General features: G+C 35.2%; 1 protein-coding gene across 1 annotated transcript in view; it reads right to left on the reverse strand.

Annotated features, from left to right (window-relative positions):
• Positions 1-27,149, reverse strand: part of NR6A1 (nuclear receptor subfamily 6 group A member 1) — a 203,910-nt gene that overhangs the window by 133,661 nt on the left and 43,100 nt on the right.

Raw genomic sequence — 27,149 nt, forward strand, 5'->3', positions numbered from 1 at the left:
GCCTAGAGTTTCCTAACACTTGGACTCCACAGGAGTGATTCTCAAAGTAAACTACACAGATATTCCAGGACACTTTAATGGAGGCTGCGAAGTCAAAACTATTTCTGTACTAATTTTAAGACATTGTTTTTTTTCACTATAGTGACATCAGTGCTGATGATGCAAAACCAAATGGTTAACTAACTGCTGGTCTTAGCACTAGTCAAGCAGTGGCACCAAAAAGTACTGGTAGTCACTATATTTTTCACTGTCACATACTCCAGGGACAAACTTAAGAATATTCTTGAAAAGGCAGTAAGATTTATTTATTTATTAAATCTTGACCCGTGTATATGCATCTTTAATATTTTGTGTGGCAGAATAGAAAGTACACATAAAGTACTACTGTATACTGTGCACCTCAAGCAAAAGCATGTGAACTACTACTTAGGTTGTGGATTGAATTAACCAATGTTTTCACAGACCATCATTTTACTTGAAAGAACAAATAACACACAAATGATGGTTATTCAAACTTAAGTATTAAACAGATATATATATATTTTAAAAAGATTTTTTGAAAAGGTAGAGATCAAGTATGCTACTTCAAGAACTGACAATATTATTGCCAAGTATAAAATGAGCAAAAATTAGAATTGTGGAAAATTCATATCTGCCAATGTGAGCTTCGTCACCTCCCAATATTTAATATTTCTGATGAGATCAGTAGTGATAATAACAAAGTTATTTTTTTTAACATGAATTTAGCATTGGGCTAATTAGACCTGTAGAAACATTGAAACCATATGCAACTTTATTTGTGGTGCTGAGCTCAAACTCAGGACCTTGTGCATTATAGGCAAACGCTCTACCACTAAGCTACACCCTCAGCCCCTAAAGTTGATATTTTGACATTATATAATGAAATGTGTTAATATTTAGAAAATCTGCATAACTGTGAATATTTTTCAAATGACCAATATATATGTTACAAAAGCATGCTTGGTTAGGCATAGTGACTCATGGCTGTAATCCCAGCAACTCAGGAAACTGAGGCAGGATTCCAAGTTCAAGGTCAGCCTGGGCAACTTAGTGAGACCCTGTCTCAAAATAAAAATAAAAGGGCTAGTGATGTCATGTTGGTCAGTGGTAAAGCACCTCTGCGTTAAATCCCCAGTACCAAAAACATAAATAAACAAACAAAAAACCCAAAATCATGCCTGGGTAAAAGATTCATGTAAAATGCAAGAGAAACCAATGGATTTTAGTAAATAAGAATATGAAAAAAGTATTGATATTGTTCCAGAGTCCACACTGCAACTAGCCTTTACGAAACTATCAAGATTTGAGATCTGGCAAAATATTGGTACATCGATACAGTACAAATTATTGAGTACTGAGATGTAGTACAATACCATATTTACAGAAGTTATTAAAATTATCCTCCTTTTCGTGTGTGTGTGTTAATGTGAGACCAGAATTTCTTCCTATGTTCAAAATAATAGACTATAATAGATATAGGAAGATTTGAGAGTTCAACTATTATTTACTAAGTCAGACATTAAAGAGATCTACAAAAATATAAAACAATGACAATAAGGTGGGGTGGGGTGGCACACATCTGTAATCCCAGTTGCTCAAGAGGCTGAGGTAGGAGGACTGCAAGTTCAAAGCCAGCCTCAGTAATTTAGCAGGCCCTAAGCAACTTAGAAAAGCCTTGTCTCAAATTAAAAAGGGCTGGGGATGTGGCTCAGTGGTTAAGCATTCCTGGGTTCAATCACCAGTAACACAAAATTTAAAAAATAAATAAATGAAATAAAACAATGGCATTCTTCTAACAAATCTTTTGAAAATGTATAGTTACATTTTATTTTAAAATGTCATTTATATGAGGCTGGGGCATAGCTCAGTGGCAGAGCACTTTCCTAGCACGCACAGGGACATGTATTCAAACTCCTTCCCAGTGTACTGTATGTACATACAAATACAAAAGTTCTTTTTAAAAAAAAAATATTTTTAGCTATAGATGGGCACAATATCTTTTATTTGTTTTTTTTATGTGGTGCTGAGAATCAAACCCAGTGCCTCACACACACTAGGTAAGTGCTCTACCCCTGAGCCACAGCCCAAAAATTTATGTTACTATTAATGGGTTTGTTGTTTTTTTAATTATTAAATGGATTACAGTAATTTAAAATTTATATCAGTTTTAATTTATATAGAGTAAAAACATACATTTTGATAAAAAGCTCTTGGAAACCTCAATAATATTTATGAATGTAAAGGGTCCTAGGACCAAAAAGAATCTACTCTATAAATGATTCTTTGTGTGGCAAGAGATCTCAGTGATCCTGATTTTGTTTAATTTTGGTAGGTATAATTTGTTTCTTTATGCAAAAGTATGGAAACTTAAGTAACATAGCATACTCAGGGATTGGGTCTCCTAACTTCAATTTTATATTCTTGCTACACTACAATTTCTCTGCTCATTAAGATAGGGATTTAGAAACCCTTTCTAGTAAGCTGGAAATTTTGACCAGATAATTATCATAATAACAGTAATTGAAATTTGGGTATAAGGTGCCAGGTATTTTTATATTCCTGATCTCTTAACTAAGTGGTAGAGCTGGGATTTGAAAATAATACTTCTATAAACATATTTGGGCAAAAATGCCACCTACAACTGCCATTCAAAACATCTGTGTGATTACTAGCAAAGTGGCATTTATGATAATAAAGCACCTGTGACTCTGGCCCAGTAAGCCTACAAATACAGAAACAATGACTTTACAAGCAAACAGGGAGATGTGCTAGATATAACCAAGCTGCCTCTCTTCCTTACCCATCTAGTATCTGTACCATCATATATTAAAAAGGAGTGACAGGAGTCAAAAATAAAGCATGTTAGCATCACTGACATACAATCCGAACAACGAACTCTTGGCAGGTGTTCTCTAAGTTATAATTCTCCTCCTATGCAAACTAAGCCCCAAACTGAGTCCTCTGACTTCATCACACTGAGTCTTGACAAGAACTATCATTAGTGTCCAAACTCCACTCTTTACAGGCTGATGACATGTGTCAGGCCTTTATTCCTGGTGCCACTCCTGCCTGCCAACTCAGGAAAGGCTTCCATAATGCCTTTGGCTTTTCTAAAATACCTTCAAGTCACAAGACAGCAGCTGACACCAACTCCCTCCTGAAGATGGACACTTGGCCAAGAGCCCATGCTGCAGAGGATTTGGAGGTTCTTGATCTTTTTAAAATCATTCCTATCTTCTCACTGGCAATTAAAATAAATTCCTCCCCCAGAGAGTAGCCAGAGATCTCTCTCAAGTCTTTTCCATCCAGTGGTAGTCACCTTTGAGTAGAGAAAAGCAGTAGAGTATAGCAGCAGCTGATAAATATAAATGTCACAGATTTCTGATTACTCAACAGCTATTTCTCATTTCATACCATGGACAGTTTTTAAGCCAACACTCAGCATTACTTACTTCATCAAATACTTCATTAAAACATATGCAATCCAAGTTAATAGTCCATTTATACTAGTACAGGGTGCATCCCTAAGGCTAAGAAGTCTCACCTGTAAAGCAAACTGACTTCCAGGTTATGTACTTTGCAGCTCTCCAGAGGTCATTTGTCTGTTTAAAAAAACAAACAAAAGGGCTAGGGAGATAGCTCAGCTGGCAGAGTGCTTGCCTTGAAAGCACAAGGCCCTGAGTTCGATCCCCAGTACTGGAAAAAAAAAAAAAAAAAATGCTTTTTTCACAACAGTGAGGCAGTGTTTAATAAGTAAACCCACATACATGCAGACTCAAGGATTCTAACTCTGACTTTGCTGTGTGTCTTGGGATCTTCATTTCCCTTCCAAGTTGATTGTTCTCATCTACTAAATTAAGATCTTTAGCCTAAAACAGAGATTTCCAAATGTACATGAAATGACTGCATCGGAATCTTAAAAAACACAGAATCTACTTGTAGAAATTCTGATTCACCTAGAAATCTGCAATTTTTAAGAGGCTACATTTCCTCCGACTTCCAGTACCTCAAACACATGAAGTCACCATAACTGTAGGATGGAGAACTGAAGGGCCCTTAAGAGTATTTTGAAAGGTTTTTGAAGTATATATACTGCATTTAGCACCAAATAATTTTGCCACAAAATCGTAGGTCGCCAGATTACCCTCCAGGCTAATTTCAAATATCTGAAGTAAGCTGATGTAAACTTGTCGTGTCAAACTGTTTAAAATCTTCTAAGTTATTCAGTTTAAATTTCCAATCCTACCCTTGCTTTGGAAAAACCACAAGCAGACTAAACGTAAGAATAACCAGTAATTTCACATACAAGTACACTTTCTCAAGACTTCTTTTCTCCTTTCCAATATTCAAGTAAACACACTAGATTCAGCAGGTTCTTCTGTACTGCCTTGCAACACCACACTGTTATAGCTAACTTAAAACCAGAATTAACAGTCATAGTGCTGGGGCAGACTCAAACCAAAAGATTACTAGGGAAGTGGAGGGAGGGGAAAAACTAAGTTAAATAGTTAATTAAATTCATTCAAATACTTGTATAACTTCTCATTTGGCAACCTCTTTTAGAAGTTGTAATTGTATAAATACAGTTACTAATTAATGGTTGGCATATGTAATTAATATAGAACCTGGTAAAGTCTAAACAACTACTTTTCCAGGAACCATCACTGTCCGGTTCCACCTCAGAGAGAAAGAGGTACCAGGATGACAGCAACAGTAGCACCACTGCTAAAGGTTTCTACTATAAGGTGGAGATCAGGTCTTTCATATGTAGCAACAGAATTTCAGAGACCATACTGCCAAGGAGGCAATGGATAAGTTCCTAGATCCCATAATTTAATTTGCTTTCAAATGTTTGTGTTTATGTGCTTGCATTCAGGAAAAAAATTCATAACGTTGCAGAGACCTTTAAATTGTTTATCTAATTTAACCCTAACAGTCAATGAGATAGGCACTAACATTCTCATTTTATGGACTGAGGAAAATTAAGCATCTGAGAAAAGAAAGTGGTAAAGCATTAATTTTTAAAATATCTTTAAAACATTATATGTATATATACAGTGCAAGTGCTAGTCAGAGATTGTTTAAACTAAAAAAGAACAGATTTTTATGTTACTATATATGACTAGGAGCCAAATTCTGGATAAAACATGTCATTTTAGTAACATGAATAATCATGATTTTAATAACTAAATAATTTTGAAATAACAATACAGCTTGTAATATGTGTTATGCACTGTTTAAAATACTTGACATATTGATTCATTTAGCTCCCACAACTATCCTATTAGGTACATACTATCATTATTCCTATTTTACAGATAAGGAAACAAACAGGTTAAGCAATTTGCGCCAAGGTCACACAGCTAGGAAACTACAATCATGACTATGGCCCCATGTCTGTGCCCTTACTATGCCGTAATGCTGCTTCTGTAAACATTTAATGTATGAAAAATTTAAACTATGGTAAAAATTATGGAAAAAGAGTCAAAGAATCATCCAACTTGAAAATAACTATTATAAGGTACTTCATTTATTCTGTTAGCACATATGAACCAAGAGCAATGAGAAACTAGAGATTACATTTACACTCTTTCACATACATAACCTCATCATTATTTCACAGGTGTGTGTGCAGTAAGAGCAAGTGCTATGTGTCCCACATTTTAAAGAGCAGTTAATTAATACTGAGAGGTTAATTTCAGTACTCAACCATTACCTGAACTTTTCTGCCTCTAGGATTTCCTGTGCATGGTTTTCCCCTCTACTGGAATATCTTTCCTTCTGTCTAGTAAAAATCCAACTAAACCTTTAAAGCCCATATCATATGTGATCTACTTATATACACCTTTCCTAGCACTGAAAGGCAGAAATAGCCCTCCTTTCATTCTCCCTTAAAGTAATTCATACCATTCCATCAGTGTATGGGTCAATCTCCTTTGTCATCAGCTGCATCTACTTAGTTCCCTAGGTGGAAACTGGGTTCCATGATGGCAAAGGTTATGTATAAGAGAAAGGATTCTTAGGATTCAAAGGAAGAAGCAGAAAACTAGCACAGTTCAGCTAAATGGAACATAGGTTCATGTTGACATGCTGTTGTCATCTTTACAACTTAAGAATCATCCTTGAGCCTAGGAGCATGCTCCCTGCTAGTGCTTGGGAAGTTTCTAGGCAGACAGCCACCTGAGACAGTGACTCTTCTTCTATTATCTATTAATCACTAAAATACACTGTTTTATTGAGTTTATGCTTCTTGTTTCTTCCAAGTATACCAAGAGACCACAGAAGGACTATGAAAACATTTATATTTCCAAGCTGGAGAAATGTGGGTTTCAATATTTCATGGTATGTCTGGAAAAGAAAGGAGGTAAGTGAAATGATAAAGACATGGTGAGTTCTCATTAACTTAAACCAGTCTAACTCAAATAAGAAGAGTTTATTAAGTGTTCAGCTTATATAACTATGTAATCATTAGCTAATTTAATCCTTAACTTTTTAAACTCTTTAGATTTATCCTTGCATTGAGGACAAAAATAACTTGGTCAAATTCATTTAAAAGACCCCAATGTGTGCTTAAACTTGCTGAATAAAAACTAAAGTTATGAGCTTAAAGCAATCTAAAGGAATAAGGATGGCAGTCTCTAGGGTATGAAAGTTAATTGTACCCAACACAGTATGAAATGCTCCTGAATCATTCCAGAAACCTACCTTGCCCTCTTCTGTAGTTTTTCAAGGCTATGAAAAGTATTCTTTTTAGAATGCCATGAATTTAAGAAACGCTATTTTGTAAGCACTGAATGGCTTGAAACAGCATAAATCAGTATATTTTTAAAGTCTGAATATTTATCCAAGTGCTATAAGGTTTGATATCTCTTCATATTTTCAAGCCAAGGGGAAGATCATTCAAAATAAATCCATTTAAGAGTTTTAAAAATACAACATAGTAATAGTTCTTAAATTTTTTGTTCATTTGTATGTGGTATACTCTCACAACACTAAAAACAAAAGTTGCTAGTAGACAGTTTTGATGGAGAACAGATGCAGAATGTACACATTTTTCATCTTAGCCAAATTCTCACTGGTTGATATATTTTTTTCTTGGTACCAGAGGTTGAATCCAGGTGCACTTAACTACTTAGCCACGTCCCCAGCCCTTTTCTGTATTTTATTTAGAGACAGGGTCTCAATGAGTTTGTTTAGGGTCTCACTAAATTGCTGAGGCTGGCTTTGAACTCACCTTCCGAGCTCCTGGGATTACAGGTGTGTGCCACCACGCCCAACTCTTTTTTCATTCTTACTGTGTACAATCTGGTTACTTTAAAAAATAAACTAAAACCAGGCACAGTGGCATATGCCTGTAATTCCAGTAACAGGAGGCTGAGGCAGGAGAATCATGAGTTTCAAGAGTTCAAAGCCAGCCTCAGCAACTTAGCAAGCCCTTAAGCAACTTAGAGAGACTCTGTCTCAAAATAAAAATAACAAAGGACTGGGTATGAGCTCCGTGGGTTCAACCCTAGTGTATGTACGAATCTATGTGTGTATATGTGTGTGTGCGTGTGTGTGTGTGTGTATGTGTATATACACACACACACATATAAATATATAGAGAGAGAGAGAATTTAAACCTAAAGGCTAATAACTATTCCTGGTTACAGATTAACCTTAATTCAGCCAGAAGTTCTATAAACCCTTTTCCTATTGAGCACTCCTAGATTCCTCCCATTATAAATCTCATGTTCTGAAAAAAATCAATATTAATTCATCTTCCAGATAGTTCATCACATTCAAAAAATAATTTAAAATAACCATTATGTCCTATAATGCACTGATAGCCTTTCAGACAAAACCAAGGCATGCATTTTAGTTACTTTCTGGGGAGACTGTTGGTTTTGTGGTAAAGACTGAACTAACCCAGTATGAGCTATACTACCTATGCCACTGTGTCCTTACGGAGAAAGAAAATAGGCCTTCCATTAGCAGGTGGGTTTTTTGTTTATTTTTGCTTTTTTAATATGGAAAATAACATGTGGACTATTATTAACACCTCTGTAGTAACTCAGTGATCCAGGATTCTCAGCTACAGAAATCACCAATTACGGAGGTCACTTTTTTTCCATCTTCCCCTATGAAACATTCTGCCTACTGGCAGACAAAAGGAGGAAATTCACATGTTTGATTTAGTTCTGCAGTAAAGGCTCTATCCCCAGATATCAACAGTAAGTTTTATAGTAGAGAAGGAAAGAGGCAGTATGATCGATGAGCACTAGAAAATCATGTCCAATATTCAAGTTCTGGATTGTATCCATGGCTGACTATTTTGGGTAAATCACTTCATCTTTCTAAGACTCAGTTTTTTCAACCAAGAAAATGTAGCACGAGAATTTAATGAGATAAAATATACAAATCCAAGCATGAAAGAGGTCCCGGATGTTAATTTCTTTCCTATGCCTTTAATAATAAAAATATTAAAGTTGAGTATCTGCCATTTTCAAAATTACAAAACAAATCCATTCAAAGCCATTTTCTCAGATATCCATTCAAGTCCACTTGTATATAAATTAATATAACCTCACAATCCTGCAGTTCACTACCTCTGTGCTGTATACAAACTGATTTCATAATTTGAATACTCTCAACTGAAAAGAATGTGTGAGCCTCCATCACTAGTTGTCTCAGTGTTCAATGGTCCTCAGAACACGGGTGCAGGCTGAAGAAGGGCCAGCCTTAAGAGGACTCCATGGAACATTCAACGCTGTCGGTGAGTTTGGGATTTAAAAAAACCACCGACCGTTGACTGTACCTTGGGATCCTTACAAACAACACAATATTTCCTGAAGCAAAGGAGTAGGCTGTCTGTTCCCACATTACATGAGGTCACCTTAAAACAGTCCTGTGGCCTATCCCCAAAAGGTATACAGCAAATTTCTTTAAAGTTCCCAACTATTTGAATTGCCCATTGTTTGTTTTTTGTTGTGTTTTGACTACGGAGTGATTCATTTAACAAGGTTAAGAAAGCTTCATGATAAGACCTCCTATTGTACTTAAATGCCTCCTAGGAAACACCATTCTGGGTGTTTGAAGACATATGAATAGGACATATGAAGAAGAATTTTTTTAAAATAAACATGAAATAAAACCTTGTTAAATATTTCATTCCCATTTCTCCCATTTTTCCCCTCAAAACTTTCCATTATGGGCAAGGATATAATTTAATCAGCAAAACTGCTCAAAATTGTCCATTATCTATATAGTGCTTATCACACTCCAACTCCAATTAGTTTATGTGGTTAATTTTTAACAGCTCAGACTATGAGCTATTGCCTCACTATTTCCATCCCAACATATGCTTATTTAAATGCTTGTGAAATTGAAATAAAAAGTTAGTTCTGGAATCAGATCGAGGATGAATCTTGGCTCAACCCTCTAACTTGATGTGTGACTCTGAGCCAAGTATTTGAGTCTATTTTCTCAAATACAAAATGAGTAAGAGAACCTACCTTATGGAGTTTTCAGATTCAATAAAATAATATATAAATTTCTTTGAACCATTCCCAGCCCACAGCAAATGCTTGAGATATATGCTATTATTTAACTCCAAACATAATCTGTGCTAATTTACCTTGAAAAAGGTACTCACAGGTCTCAGTTTGAACCAGAGAGCAAAAAGCAAGCAGGATCCCTGAGCTCTGGCTTAGTTACCAATATGCAGGTACTGCCTATGTGGTCACAGAGAACCTGTGAGGTTCTGCAGGAGCTCTTTCCTTCTCATAGTTCTTCCGTCTTTAAGCATCCCCCAGATTTAATGTCAGTGTTTTCTGTAATTATGTGAACCCTCAACCATACAGATGAAGCTGATTACTAAGACACAGACATCAAAGAACCAGCATGGAAAAGAAGAGCTAGGAGTTGGGGAGGACGAAGGCAACTCCACAGACTGGAAACACTGATGGCTGCACTCAACATTCATTGCTGTCGGTGGGTTTGAATCTGAATCGACTCACTGATCAATGAATGCAAACTGCGGACCAAACAACTCAAAGAAGCAAAAACACACAAAGCATCACCAGTGTACATCAGTTACTACTCTGGTGGGGTTCCAACACACTAATTAAAGCCTCTGTTATTTCTTTGGTTCTAATACAGAGGAAGCTCTCTTAATTCCTAGTATTGTTTTCTTTTTCAGTGTTCTAGATTTAAGGAAATTTCATACACATACACACACACACACACACACACACACACACACACTCTCACACAAACACATACCTGTACACACACATCCCTCACAACCCCCAACCTTTGGTACTAAGAATAGAACCCAGGGCCACTTTACCACTTAGCTACATCCCCAGTCCCCCTCCCTTTTTTTTTTTTTTTAATTAAATTTGAGACAATCTCTAAGTTGCTGAAGTTCTAAATTGCTGAGGCTGGCCTCAAATCTGCAATCCTCCTACCTCAGCCTCCTGAGTCACTGAGATTACAGGCATGCAGCACCACTACACCCTGGTTAATGAAATGATATTTTATAGGGAGAATATATTTTGAATCACACTATATCTAAAACCCAAAGCTTTTATAATTTTTAAATTAATCAATTCCTTAGTGGAAATCACATGTATAGAAAATTATTTTGTATTATTTATTACTAAGATAAAAGAAAAGCTGAAAATGTATTTTATATCCTCGAGACTTTTATCTATACACATACAAAGAGACAAATATCTTAATTGGGGGGCTGGGGGAGTGGCCTAAACCAAAATGAGCTCATTACTGTTCTATAATTTGTTTTTATACTGTTATGTATTCTTGACAGCCTTCTACAACAATCTTTTGAATGACCCTATAGCATCTTAGTATGAATGCCCTAGTTATTACTGTTCAAATGTATTAAGTTTTTTCTTTTAACCCAAAGTATGAGATCCATTCATTCTGACCTTTGTAAACGATGTCTCGAAAAAGAAAAATATCTGTGAGATAGGAGATGCACAATATTTTTAACAGAAATTAAAATGTAGTATCAACTCTCTAAATCCTATGATGTAAAATAAGATGAGCCACTAAAATGTTCATTCTAATGAAAGGAAAACACGAGCCTTAGTCATGAATAATTTATCATACACTTAAGTCTGAGACAGAAAGAAACAGATTCTTAAAGCAAAGTCAAATAAGGCAATAGGAGAAGGGTCTTGTCAATTTAGCCTTCCAAAAATTTTTTTCAAGGACAGGAAGGAAAGAACAGTGCAGGTACAGTGAGACGAGAACCAAAAAGACAAACCAAAGTCAAAAGAAAAATGTAATCTTAATTGTTTCCTTTGCTGTGCAGGAAGTTTTTTAATTTGATGCTTTCTCACTTACTGGTTCTTGGTTTTATTTCCTGAGCTTTAGAAGTCTTATCAAGGAATTTGGTTTCTTCAACAATACCTTGAAGTGTTGACCCTATGTTTTCTTCTAAAAGTTTCAGTGTTTCTGGTCCACTTTGAGTTGGTTTTTGTGCAGAGTTGAGAGACAGGGATCTACTTTCATTTTACATATGGATATCCACTTTTCTTAAAAGAAATACAAATGATCAACAAATATATGAAAAAATGTTCAACATCCCTAGCAATCAGGGAAATAAAAACCAAAACTATACAGATTCAGGGATGGGGTTGTAGCTCAGTGGTAGAGCACTTGCCTACCCTGTGTGAGGCACTGGTTTAATTCTCAGTACCACATATAAATAAAAGTCCATTGACAACTTCAAAAATATTTTTTAAAAAACTATACAGATTTCATCTCATTTCAAATACAATGGCAATCATCAAAAATATAAATAATAATAATTGTTCACAAGGATGTGGGGGGGTACACTTACACATTTTTGGTGGGACCACAAATTAGTACAACCATTCTGGAAACTACTCCCAAGATTAGCAACAGCTGGGCACAGTGGCACACTCCTGTAATCTCAGTGGCTCGAGAGTCTGAGGCAGGAGGATCATGAGTTCAAAGCCATTCTCAGGAACTTAGCAAGGCCCTAAGCAACTCAGCAAGACCCTGTCTCTAAATAAAATTTAAAAAGGGCTGGGGATGGTCAAGTGACTCAGTGGTCAAGTATCCCTGAGTTCAATCCCTGGTATCCCACCCCCGACCAAAAAAAAAAATGACATGATGTCATTTGTTGTTAAATGGATGAACATCATGCTAAGTAAAATAAATCAGACTCAAAGTCAAGGGTCCAATGTTTTCTCTCTTATGCAGAAGCTAGAGAGAGAAGGAAAAAAGGAATTTAAAAAAAGAGGGGTTCATGAAAATAGAAAGAAGATGAACAAAACAGATGAAGGGGATCAAGAGGGAGGGAGAGAAGGAAGGGAGAGAATAAGGAAGTATTGGCAAATGAAATCTACCACATTATGCTATGTCCGTATATAAATATACCACAATGAATCCCACCTTATAAATACATCATATACAATTATAATGCACTAATTTAAATAGTAATAATAAAATAATAATAATAGAAGGGAGATCAGTAGAGTACAGCAAGTGCACCAGGAAGGGAGGAAAAGGGAAAGTACTTGGGAGTGTAACTGATCAAATTACCTATGTACATGTACAAATATGGCATAATGAATCCCACTATTATATATAATTATAATGCACCAATAAAAATGTCTTAAAAATGTATGTCCCAGAGTCCTACTCTAGAGCAGAGATAGTGCCCTAGAACTTGTACTTTAACAAATGCACCAGGTGACTTTGAGCCACTGAAGACTCGTCCAAAGCAAAACCAAATCTACCAGTTTAACATCGGCTTCCTGCCACCACATATCATGCTATCTACTTTTCAGCTATTGCCCAATCTTTCCTGCCATGGGTCTTCTGAGTATAGACAGATACTCACACTTGTTTTGCTACTGAGTATGTCTCTCCAAAATTTACAAAAATTTGTACCACTTTACAGCAGCCAAATATAGATCTGCATTTGGGTTTATACTCTCAGAAAAACTAAAACCTAACTAAAGAATCTAATGAATGGGCTGGGGATATAGCTCAGTTGGTATAGTGCTTGCCCTGGGTTGAATCCCCAGCACCGCAAAAAAAAAAAAAAAAAAAAAAAAAAGAATCTAATGAATGAACAAGGTTAAATTCAGATGACTATTCTACCCAACAAGGCTTTACAGAAACCCATATGAGTTTTCTTTCCATTACACTGGTAGACACAGAGAAGGCATTCTATGTGTTGCTGTTTCTCAGATGCCAAGCATTCTGGGTATTTATTTTTAACCACCAATTATTTCCAAATTTTCTGAAAGAATGACACATTCATTCTTTGAAAAATGTGCTCCTGAACATGAAATTTACTTACAAAGAAAATCAGTAGGCCTTAAATATGTCAGTAAAACAGTGACAAATTTCAACCACCAAAATTCTCTGTAGTTACTCTTAGACAAAAGTAAGTGCTGTAAGATGGAGACAACTATGAGTTTAAGGATAGGTTCTGCAGATGGGAGTCTAAATAAATACCTGGAACAGAGAAAACAAAGGGCATGTATAATAGGGGAAAGGAGCAGAACAGTTCAAAACTGTTAGGAAGTCACAAGGAATAGAGCCCTGAAAAGCTAAAAGGACAAATTACAGGAGGATACCATTTATGATTCACAATCATGGAGCTAAGAGTGAATGAGCTAAGGGCAGAAAGAGAAAAATAGGTAACAAATAGTTACTGGACACTTACTGTACACCTCAACTTCAAAATAAGAGCCAGGAGATGTGGAAGAAACAAAAGTATAAAGTGAAAAGGGCAGAACAAATTCCAATGAACAAATAATAACAGGTATGAAGAGCTCTGCAAATGAAATAAACAAGGTTATTATGGGAGTAAACAACAGAAGGAAACAATGCAGTCTTGGGTAAGATGGTCAGAGAAGGCTTCCTTGAAAAAATAACATTTAAGTGAAGGCTTTAATGGCATATGTAATTACCTGGGTGAGATAAATAAGGTGAGCACATTCAGAGCAGAGCTGAGGGACCAAAGAAACATAGGGTTTTCATAAAACCAAAAGTGTAGCTCAACTGTACAAAAGAGGTCACATTATCTTCAAGGTCAAAAATGAGGCAGGATTTTAAAAAATGATTAATGATAGTTTTAAAGAGAACAATTTTGGCATGATAGTCATGATTGGAAGTATATTTCTGAAAAGGTACTAAAGAGCTTAGGATAAATGAGGGTAAAAACTCTGCTACTTAACTATATGCACTGGGCAAATCACTTAACCTTTAAATCTGTGTCATTTGCAAATATGAAATAATAGTATTTGTTTCACAGGACTGCTTGAGAATTACATGTAAGTTACCTAACACAGAACCTGACACACAAAATGCTAACATCGTAGACTGTTCATATACCCAAGCCATGCTAATAAAAGATAAAAGGAAGTCTGGAATTTCAAGTAGACTAGAACAAAACAAAAACATGTTAACAGTTGTAATCTCTCAACTATAGAATTACAAGGGACTTTTTATTATTATTATTATTATACTCTTTCAAGTACCTAGCAGTAAGTATGAACTATTTCAATAATTGAGAAAAAATTCATTTAAAATCATGTCTTTTTTTAAAAAAAAGCAAAGCTTTCTTTTAAATGCAGACTCTATCTACATTTGCCTGAAAAGCATATGAAGAATCCACAGGAAAAGGAAGGAAAGGTGAACAATATTTTAATAAGAAGGGGAACTGTGGAAAGCACAGTTGCAGGGATAATAGAAAATAACAGGCTCCAGGTCCATGAAGGAAATGGCCACTGTGGAGAGCAGAGCAGACACAGTCATCCTTGGAGAATGAAACGATGAAGGAAATTCCATGCTATTCCCCTTCTCCTCTCGGGCTGTACCTCAACAGGATCTAACCAGACTTGGGATTCCATATCCTGTGCAGAAGCTTGGCAAAGAGTAGACACTCAATAAATGTTTGTCAAATGAATTTCCTCATGATCTCTGACACAATTTATAATTTAGGAAGTGGTCTGTTCTTCAAACCAAGAATAAGATACCTTCAGTCACCCATGTCACAAATTACAATTCCAAGATAGGTATAATTCTAATAGGTCCCAGATATTGGGACAAACACAACTTGATTATACTTGAAATAGAACCCATGTATGATCTTACACTGTAGCCCAACTGCACTTCCTGTTCAAACTAACTACATCTACTGAAAAAAAACACACTATCAAAAATTCATATCCTTTCTTCCCTCTTACCAGTGAATAGTTGGAGCACAAAACAGTAGAAGAAATGATACGAGATATGAAGTCAGAAAATCTTAATGTAGTTCCAGCTCTACCATGACAGTATGCTCTTTGAACAAGCTGGTCACCCTAAACACCTTATATTTCTCTGTAAAGGAAAAACTAAAGATTCCTCCCATATCTTGCAGCACTGTGAGGCCTCAGTGACAAAACACATGTGAAAATTTAACAGCACATGGTACAGGCTGACGTATCCTAGTTTCTGGTAGTGCCATTCCATGGGTTCTCCATTTGCAGTGGTATAGACAAGATCCCTTCACGTCCCAAACACTTGACTGCATGTTAACCAGCAGCACATCTGTGAGATGTCTGGAGAGAGTTAATATACAACCTGGAGTTTGAAGGCTTTTTCTGCATCAGCCTGGATGGGATATGTCATTAACTTTGGGGTTCACCAAGATCATACTCCAAACAATTGGCTCAGTCCTCCTAAACAAGAATACAAGATTCCCAAGCAATGACTAATAAGAGACATCACAAGTCATCAGTACGATACCACCTGAAGGATGAACTTATACCATTTTATAAAAAAAGTTTTCTTCTCCCCTCATTCCAACTAACCTTAGGTACTTTTTAAAAACCATCTTGAATATAATTTACATACCTTCAAATTCATCCATTGTAAGTGTATAATTCAATAACTTGTTTTTTGGTTTTCAGGGCCATTTTGTTGTTGACTTGTTTGTGCAAGGGACTGAAGCAAGGAGCAATTCTTATACTGAGCCACATCCCTAGACTCTTTTTTTTTTTTTTTTTTTGAGACAGGGACTAAGTTGCTGAGGCTGGCCTAAAATCCTCCTGCCTCAGCCCTTCCTGAATTGCCAAGGATTACATGCATACACCATAGGCTAGACTCAATTCAATGATTTTTACTAATTCATCAAGTTCTGCAACCATCTAATTTTAGAACGCTTCCATTACCCTAAACATCACCTCTGAGCCTCTTTCCATTCAATCCCCATAGACAATTACTGATCTGCTTTCTGTCTCTATAAATTTACCTTTTCTGTGACTTTGCATGTAAATGGAATCATACAGTATGTACTCTTTTGAGTTTGGCTTCTTTCATTTAGCATAATGAAGTTTAGGTTTAGCCATGTTGTAGTATGTATCAGTAGTTCATTTCTTCCTGCTACTGAAAAGCATTTTATTAAATGTTCCACATTTTGTTTATCCTTCAACCAGCTGATGGACATCTGGATTGTTTCTAGGCTTAGGCTATTATGAATAATGCTACTATGAACATCTGCATGTGGGACATATGTTTCTCTCTCTCTGGATAGACGTGTAACTGCCAGATCATATAGCAAGTTTATGTTTAACTACCAAACTGATTTCCAAAGTGACTGTAGCACTTGAGATTCCTATACCAACACACAAGATTTCCATTTTCTACACATACTAATACTTTATGGTCTTTGTAATTTGTAACTACATCATTCTAAAATGTATAGTGGATTTATTGTGGTGAAATTTACATAAAAGTTACCATTTTAAATTCTTTTTTCCTTTTTTTTTACTCTGAGATACTGTCTGGTTACATTGCCCCTGGGTGGCGGTGGGGGGGATCCTCAAACTCCTAAGCTCAAGTGATTCCTCAGCCTCCACCTAGCAAGTAGCAAGCACTACAGATGCGTACCACAATGCCCAGCTTACCCGTGCAGAACTCAGCAGGAAGTTGTAATGTTGTACAACAATCACCACGGTCCATTTTCATAACCCTGAACAAAAACTCTATAACCGTTAAATAATAACTACCTATTCTCCATGTCCTCTAGTAACCTCTATTTTACTTTGTCTCTATAATTTTGGCTCTTTGTGGAATCATGCAATAAATTTTGTCCACTTCTAAAGCTTGAGTTATATCACCAAGTTGCTAAGAGACCTTTATATTTTGGTTTCAACTCCTTTATCATATTTGATTTGCAAATATTTTCCCTCAATCCTTAAGCTTGTTTTCATTTTCTTAATGATGTCTTTTTAGTGTAAGTTTTATATTGTAATGTTGGCAATTTATCAATTTTCTTCCCTTATGACTGTGTGCCATTGGTGTAAGGAAAGTCTTTCCTAATCCAAAATCACAAAACTATTCTTTGATACAATTGTAGTTTTAGATGTTGTAGTAGGACTGGGAATGCAGCTCAGTGATAAAGCATTCTCCTGGCATGCATAAGGCCCTGGGTTCAATCCCTAGCACTGCAAAACAAAAAGGAAGATATTATATTAAGGGGTATGATGTACTGTAAGTTAATGTTTGTTTCTAGTGTAAAGAGTCTGAGTTTTATTTTAGGTTTTATTTTTTTTAATATGTGTATGTCCCATTTTTCCCAGCATCACTTTTTGTTTTCATTTCATATTATTTACTTTTTGTGGTACTAGGGATTGAACCCAGGGGCACTCACTCTACCAATGAGTTATAACCCCATTCCTTTTTGAGACAGAGTCTTGAAAAGCTAAGACTGGCCTCAAACTTGTGATCCTCCTGCCTTAGTCTCCCAACTAGCTTAGGTTACAGGAGTGTATGATGGTGCCAAGATCTCCCCCACAAAAAATTATCAACTCCCCACTGAATTGTCTTGGAAACTTTTGTCAAAATTCAACTGACCAGCAAAGCAATAAACCTTCTTTTTCCTTTTTCTTAAAAAAAAAAAATTCAACTGACTATATACATAAAAGATATACTACCATTACTATTACAAGCTGGGTATTGTGGCACATTCCTGTAATCCTAGTGACTCAGGTGGGTGTGGTAGGATAGCAAGTTTGAGGTCACCGTCAGCGACTTAGAGAGACATGTCTCAAAATAAAAGATAAAAAGGACTGGGGATGTAGCTCAGTGGTAAAGTACCTCTGGGCTCAATCCCTGTACCAAAAACAAAAACAACAACAAAACTACTGAACTTTCAGTTCAGTTCCATTGCCTACCCTAACACTAATATCACCTGTCTTGGTTGCTGGGTCTTTTATTTTTCAAACTGCATAGAGTGATTCCTCGAACTCAACTTTGTTCTTTTTCAAAACTGTACTATTTTAGGTGCTTTTCAATTCCATATAAACATTAGGATTAATTTGTCAATTTCTAGCAAAAAAAAACTGAATTTTTTTTTTTTTTTACAGAGATTACACTAAATGAATACATCAATTTGGGGAAAATTACCAACTTAGCATACTTAGACTTTTAATCCATCGACATGAATTTTCTGCATTTAGACCTTTTAAATTTCTCTTAATAGTATTTCATCACTATGTATAAATTTTACACTAATCTTGTTAATTTCTAAGTATTTTATTCTTTTGATTCAACCATGAATGGAATTGTTTTATTATATTTATTTTTGGATTGCTTGTAGTACATAAAAATATAATTGATGTATGTATATCTAGTATCCTGTGACTTGCTCAGTAAAATTTTTGTGGATTCTTTAGGATTACATATGGGATTATTCATCTATGAATAAAGACAATTTTAATTATTTCTTTACAATTCAGATGCCCTTTTTCTCCTTTATTGCACTAGCTAGAACTTCTAAGGGGCTGGGGAGATAGCTCAGTTGGTAGAGTGCTTGCCTTTGCAAGCACAAGGCCCTGGGTTCAATCCCCAGCACCACAAAAAAAAAAAAAAAAAAAAAAGTTAGAACTTCTAGTACAATGTTGGAAGACTTGGTAGAAGTTGCCATTTTTTTTCTACCTTGTTCTCAATCTTAGGGGGAAAAGTATTCAGTATTCTGCCATTAAATATGTTAGCTGCAGGCTTTTTTTAGAACCTTTTATCAGGTTGTGGAAGCTGCTTTTTATTTATAGTTGGTTCAGAGTTTTTAATCATGAATTTCCAGTGCTGGATTCTGTCTATTGAGATAACTACTATGCTTTAAAAAAAATTATTAATAAAGCAAACCATGACCTGTGGGCCAGTTGTCTATTTTTGGTTTTGGAGGGGTTTGGTTTTATTTGTTTGGTTTTTATGGTGCTAGGAATTGAACCCAGAGCCTCACACATGCTAAGCAAGTACTCTACCACTGAGCCACATTCCGAGCCCCAACTGTCTGTTTTCATAAACAGTTTTTCTGGAATATAACACATCCGTTTTTTTTTTGTTGTTAGTTTTTAATATACGGTAGTAAACAAGCAGAGCTGAGCAGGTCCAACAGAGACTATATGGGCTAAAAACCTAAAATATTTACCACCTGCTGCCTTGTTTTTTTTTTTTGTTTTGTTTTAGTTTTTTTTTTGTTGGTGGTGGTGGTAGTTTGTTTCCTCTTTGCAGTACTAGAGATGGAACTCAGGGCCTTGTGCATGCTGGGCAAGCACTAACCCAATGAGCCACACACCCAATTCCACATCCTGTATTTTAAGGGAACACCTGTTGACAATTGGTACATTAATTTTATTAAGTTTGCAATCCTGAAATAAACTTCAATCAATCACAGTATATATTTGACGTATAATCCATTATATATTTATCATTTTGCTGAATTTGTTTTGCTAATATTTTCTTAAACATTTTCTATGTTTATAAGGGATATTGGTTTTTAGCTTTCTGGTGGTCTGTTATCAGGATATTATAATCATTAAATAAGTTGAAAAGTGTTACGTTCTATTTTCTTAATGAGTTTGTGAAAGGTTACTATTGCTGCTTCTTTAAATGTTTGATAGAATTCACCAAAGAATCCACCTGGGCTTTGGCTTCTGTTTCTAGAAATTTTTTATTTTTATTTTTTATATGAATATTCCTATTTTCTCTTTCATGTTTCACTTTTGATAATTTGTCTTTCTAGGAATTTGTTCATTTCATATGTTGTCTAATTTGTAAAAATAAAGTTATTGATGACATCCTCTTGAAGTCCTTTTTCTGTAGGGTAGTGGTCTCTTTCATTCCTGATTTTTATAATGTGTCCTCTTTACTATCTTGGTCAGCATAGGTAAGGGATTGTTAATGTCGTTGATATTTTTAGAGAAACAACTTCTAGTTTCCTTAACTTTCTCTATTTTTTTTTAAGGCCATCTATTTCACTACTTTCTATTACAGGAAATTATGAAAGCAGTATAGGCATTATAGGAGGAATCAATCTTCGAAGTAAAGCTTTAGCTACATTTCATACACCTGTTGACTTTTCATTTAATTAAAAATGTTTTAATATTTACCTTGGAATTTCTGCTTTGATCTTAAGTTGTGAGTGTGCTATTTAATTTCAAATATTTGGGAATATCATAGATTTCTGTTAAAGATCTTTAATTTCATTTCATTGTGGTCACAGAATACATGCTGTATGACTTTGCTCTGAAAATAATTGAGAGTTCTTTTATGACCTAGATTTTTGTTGTTGTTGTTGCCTCTTTTTTTTCCCCCTGGGGAGAGGGTGGCAGTACTGGGATCATACCCAAGGCCTTGAGCATGGCAGGCAAGGGCACTACCACTGAGCTATGTCCCCAGCCTGTCAGAATATTCTTAAAGACTGTCCCACATGACTTCAACATGTATTCTGCATGTAGTATTCAATAAGTGAGTCAAATTGTTTGATAGTGCTGATGGAATATTTTATATTTTTGTTAATTTTCTGTGTAATATTGTATTATTATTAAGGGTGGGACAATGAAATCTCCAAATATTGTTAAATTGGCTATTTCTCCTTTAATTTTTGTCAGTTTTTGCTTTGTGTATTTTGGTAGACTTTTGTAGTTATGAAAAGTTCCTTTGTCTTTAGTATTATTTCTTGTCTTAAACTCTGTCACTCTAGCTCTGGGTTATTGTTTGCATGATCTCTCTCGCCTCACCTTTTTACTTTCAATCTGTGTCTCTGAAAATAAGGTAGGTCTATTATTGAGTCTATATTTGGATTTTTACGCAGGCTGACAATCTCTGCCTTTGAGTTCATCCATTCACATTTAATATGATTTTTTTTTGGGGGGGGCGGTGCTGGGGATCGAACCCAGGGCCTTGTGCTAACAAGGCAAGCACTCTACCAACTGAGCTATCTCCCCAGCCCAATATGATTATTTATATGGTAGGATTTATATATGCCATTTTTCTGGCTTTGTCCCAATTTTTTTAAGCCTCTCTTTCTCCTTTACTAGTTTCTTTTATGCGAATTATTTTTAGTATTTCATTTTAATCCCTTTGAGATTTCTTTACTACATGTTTTATCATTTACTTTAGGCATCACAACATGCATTTTCACCTATGACAATCTACCTCTATTTCTAGGAAATACAGAAACTTTCTTCAATGTCTTCCATTCGTCTCCCTTTCTATTATTCTCACATACATGCTATAAACTCAAGAATGCAGTGTCATAATCCTTGCTTTATGTAACTTTATATCTTTTTTGGAAATTAAGAAAGTAAGAGAAAACAGATTTATATATACCACATATTTACCATTTTCAGTGTTCATCATTCCTTCTCATGAACTTGAGTTACACCTGGTATGATTTCCATTTATCCTGAAGACTTCTTTCAGTGTTTTAAGACAAGTCCATTAGCATCATAGTGTCTTTTTTAACGTGAAAAATGCTTGCTTCCTCTTTTTAATAGTTTCGCTGCATACAGAATTCTTGGTTGACAATTTTTTTCTTTCCACAACTTGACTATGTAATCCAATTGCCAGCAGCCATTGTTTTAGATGAGAAGTCAGTCATAAATTCTATCATTGTTTCTGGTATAATGAATCTTTTTTTTCTTGCTACATTCAAAGTTTTCTGTTTGTCTTCCAATAGTTTGACTCTAATGTGCTTATCTTACTTAGGGTTTGCCAGGTTTCTTGGATCTATAGATTAATGTTTCATCATCAAATTCAGGGGCCATTATTCCTTCTTACATGTTTCTGCCCCTTTCTCTCACTCCTCCCTATGATTCTGATTACATATATACTTGATGTTATCCCACAGATCTCATACAAATTGTTCATTTTTCTTCATTTTTCTGTTCTTCATATTTGATAATCTGAATTGATATAGCTAGAGGTTCAACGTTTCTTATGTCAATTCAAATCTGCAGTTGGTCCCTCCTTAATTTCTCATTTCAGTTATGTTTCACTTCAGAACTTCCATTTTGTTTTGTTTTGTTTTTTTGAAATAATTTCTCTTTATTGAATCATCATCAAACTTCCTTTTTTTCTTAGTACTGGTAATTGAACCCAGGGACACTACTACTAAGCTATATCCCCATATATTTTCAGACAGGGTAGCCTCAAGCTTGTAATCTTCCTGCCTCAGCCCCCAGGGTAGCTGGGATTAAAAGTGTTTAATCAGCAACCTCAGCAACCAAGACACTTTGGTGTTTCTACTAAGCCTGGCTGCCACAAAATGGGTAGCAAGTTTCAAAGATCCTTCTGTGGATGCACACATAAAATCAGTGAGAAATTTTACAGTTCTCAGAACTCCATTATCACTGTTGAGAGAATTAGTGGTAGTTTTTAATTGCTGCTTTCTTTCTTTATAATCTTCACTTATGACTCATTCAGCAGCATTTTCAATTTACTTTGATACATGATGTGTACAGTGAAAGGGATTACATCAACACTATCCTTATTTTAGAATTTTCCAGTAACTAGATGGTGACAGGTATGTCATGTTTCAAAAATGAACTATATACTTCATTTGCCAAATATATGTCATTATTACTACAAATGTATTTGTAGATAATAGTTTATTACCAATAAGTTATTTTCAATTACAAAGCAGGACCATGCCAGTTAAGTAGGTAATGAGATCATTAACATGCCTAAGTCAGCAGTAGTGTCATACTAAAAAACAGTGGTAATTAATGTCATACTAAATAGGCAGGCCTACCTTGCCAGGTCACACTGCTTTCAGTATAGTTGTCTTCCCCAAACTTTTCCTCTTCTTAATTTCCTCAGATAAGCATTAGAAAATCATGTTACCCCTTTCTTTTAGTTTTTACAGCCCCATAAATTCTACCTACAGCTTCCTGGAACCTCACATCTTCTTCCTCCACCATTATCTTAATTCCTTGTCCAGGAAAACCTTTGCTCTCCCATTTACATTTTTATAAGAAAAGCCCACATCTGAGACTATACATTCACCAAGGGACTCCAAAAGAATAGAGCCTAACATCCAAGGAACAGCATGAAGTCATTAATGCCTCTTCCTACAGTCTCCCTGAAAGTAAATGACTCTTGAAAAAAGCATATCCTTCTCTGCTCTATCACCTTACCCTTCTATCTTGTTTCTCCCTTCCTCAAATATTCAAAGCAAAGTAACTAGATTCCACCGAATAAGCCAAGATTTTGACATTTGAGAGGCAAAGGAAAGGAGATGGCAAAATGAATTCCCATGTATTTTTACATATTCTTACAATGAGCTAAAGGCATAACTCCATTCTCTAAAATTTTGAAGTACTACTTTACAGAAAATTCTGTTTCTGTTCTGCTTAATTATGAGTTTTCCCAAGTATTGTCTTCTGCTCTTTTTCAATCCAAGTCCTCACTCTTCATTCTTCAGTTAGGCCCTGTTGCCACCTAGTGGATTCTAAGTGGAAATACACACCAATGCATTATTACCCCCAAGTTCTCATCTTTGTGCTTCCAGAACAAATCACAGGATGGAGAATTCAAATTTAAAGTAGGAGGAAAGCTTATACCACCTATCTAGAAAACCACTTGGGTGATTTAAGATTACACGAAAAACTAATACAGATTTAGACAAAAGGAAATGTGCCCAAAATAACAAGTCAAAGAAAAATCTTTTGGAGACAGTGTGGTGGTGAGGTTAAGACATAGGCTTTGGCTCTTATGAACATGATCATAAAAATCCATAACAAAATATTACTAAGCTGAATTTCCTATTGAATTCAGTAAGAAAATAATAATACATCATGACTAGATGAAGTTTACTCCATGATTATAAATAAATCTGGAAACTTTCAAAATTCAATCAGTGTAATTCATACTAACAATCTAAACATCAAGATGCAGGAATATCAAAATTTAAAGTTTTATAAATATTGATGATAAAAGGTCTTAGCAAACTAGGAAAGGAATAGAACTTTCTCAAGCTGATAAAGACCATCTACAATGTGATGGGGTATAAGTTCAATGGTAGAGCACTTGCCTGGCATGTATGAGACCCTTGATTCAGTCCCTGGTATGGAGGAAATGGGAGGAAATAGCATCTTTTCAGAAAAAAAAAAAAAAAAAACAAAAAAACTTCCTCATTTCAAAATTTATTACAAAGCTACAGTAATTGAAACATGTAATACTGACCTAAAGTCAGACATATCGGCCAATGGTACAGAGAGCCAGGGATAAAACATTCATATATATGGACAATGATTTGGTGGGGGTTGCAGGGAATTTTAACCCACAGCCTTGCATATGCTTAGGCAAGGTCATATGAATTTTGACAATGTTTCCTTATTCAATGGGGGAAAGAACAATCTTCCCAACATATGACTCTAGGAAAACAATATTCCATGCAAAAGAATTAACTCCACATCAAAGACTTAAAAACAAAAGCTAATACCTTTAGGAAAAAAGTTTCATGTGAGGCATTGGATTTGGTAATGGTTCCGGCTATGATACCAAAAGCACAAGCAGCAAAAGAAAAAAATAAATTGTACACCAAACTTAAAAAAAACTGCAGGGCTGGGCACATATAGCACAGTAGTACAAAGTGTTGCTTAACATACAGGAGGCACTGAGTTTGATTCCCAACATCAAAAACCAAAACAAGAAATAAAATTTAACTCCTATGCATCAAACAAAATCAACAAGGCAAAAGAGCAACCCTATAGGATGGGAAAACATATTTGTAAATCATGTACCAGATAAAGGGTTAAAAACCAGAAATATTGAAAGAACGCCCCCCCCCAGGGAATCCAATTTTTAAAACGAACAAAAGACTAGATAGACATTTCTCCAAAGAAGATATACAAATGGCCCATAAGCACATGAAAAGATATTCAACATCATTAATCATTAAAATGTACAACAAAAACACTGAAAATAAGTGTTGGTAAGGATGTAGAGAAACTGAAACTCTTATACACTATTAGTGGGAATATAAAAATAGTGAAGCTACCAGGTAAACAGTATAGCACTTCCTCAAAAATTGAAAACAGAATTACCATATGGTCCAGCAAGTCCACTTCTGGGTCTAGACCTGAAAGAATTTACAGTAAGGACTCAGAAGAGTTAAATCCCCGTAAATCCATGTTCAGAGCAGGATGATTCACAGTAGTCAAAAGTTGGAAGAAACCCAAGTGTCCATCAATGGGTGAATGGATAAACAAAATGGGGTATACAGACAAGAGATAATTATTCAGCCTTAAAAAGTAAGGAAATTCTAACAGTATTGATAAACTATGAAGACATTATACTAAGTGAAATAGACCAGTTGCAAAGAACAAGTACTACGTGACTTTACTTATGTGGGACACTGGGAGTAGTCAAATTCATAAAGGCAGAAAACAAACTTGCTACAAAGCTACAGTAATCAAAACAGTGTAGTTCTGACATAATGACAGACATATAAGCCAAAGTAATACAGAGCCCAAGCAAAAAGCCCTTACATATGTAGCCGTTTACTTTTATTTCTAGGTTGAAAAACCTGAGGGGGAGTGGTATTTACTATTTTTTTTTAATTTTTAGTTATAGATGGACACAATACCTTTATATTATTTATTTATTTTTATGCAGTGCTGAGGATTGAACCCACACGTGATAGGCAAGCACCCTACCACTGAGCTACAACCCCAGCCTGGGTATTTACCAATAATGGGTACCAAGTTTCTGTTGTGCAAGATGCAAAGTATTCTGTACATGGACATTGGTGATGACTGTACAACTCATATGAATGTACTCAATGCCACAGAATTGCACACTTGAAAAGAGTTAGCCTGGTATAAATGTTATGTGTATTTTACCACAATTTTAAAAATAAAAGAAAATCCTATAGAGTTAACATCACACTGAATAGTGAAATTCAACTCTTTCCCCCTAAGATTAATAACAAGGCAAGAATGTCAATCTCATTACTTCTATCAAGCATTGTACTAGAAATCTTAGTGCAATAAACTAGGAAAAATAAAAGTCATAAACATCAAAAAGGAAGACATAAAACTGTCTTTATTCACAGAAGCACACATTGAAAGATATACAAGTCCCAAGGAGTTTATTCTTAAAAGTGACTAGAACTAGTAAACAAATTTAACAGTGTCAAAGGATACAAACTCAACACACAAAAACCAATTGCATTTCTATACACTAGAAAAAAACAGTTGGAAAATAAAATTTTAAAACAATATGATTTATTATAGTATTAAAAAGCAAAATACTTAGGGATAAGTTTAAACGAAGATGTACAAGATCTCAACACTAAACTTTTTAAAACATGAATGAGGAAAAATAAAGACAACCTCAATATGTGGGAAGATAGAGAAAACTCACTACTATTAAGATGACAATTCTTCCCCAAACTGATAGGGTGAATGCTATTCAATCAAAACCTTAGCAGACTGTTTTGTGTCTTTAAAAAAAAAAAAAAAAAAAAAAAGTGTTAAGCTAATTCTATACATATATGGAAACAAACGAAAAAAGAACAAAAAAGAAGAAAAGCTTGGTCAAAATGCTTTGAAAACAAGAATGGAGTTAGAAGACTAACACTATCTGATTTCAAGATTATAAAGTTATAGTAAGCAAGACAAAATGGTATTTGTGAGAAGATAAAAAGATTTAATAAAAGATAAAGTCTGTGTAAATAGACAAATTATTTTTCAACAAAAGCATCAAATATTCGAAAAGGAAAGTCTTTATTCACATAAAAATATTCTATTTCTATTTCTTTTTTTTTTTTTTTTTGGTGGTGCTGGGGATCAAACCCAGGG

The sequence above is a fragment of the Sciurus vulgaris genome, assembly GCF_902686455.1.
Source record: "Sciurus vulgaris genome assembly, chromosome: 15".
Classification (NCBI taxonomy): domain Eukaryota; kingdom Metazoa; phylum Chordata; class Mammalia; order Rodentia; family Sciuridae; genus Sciurus; species Sciurus vulgaris.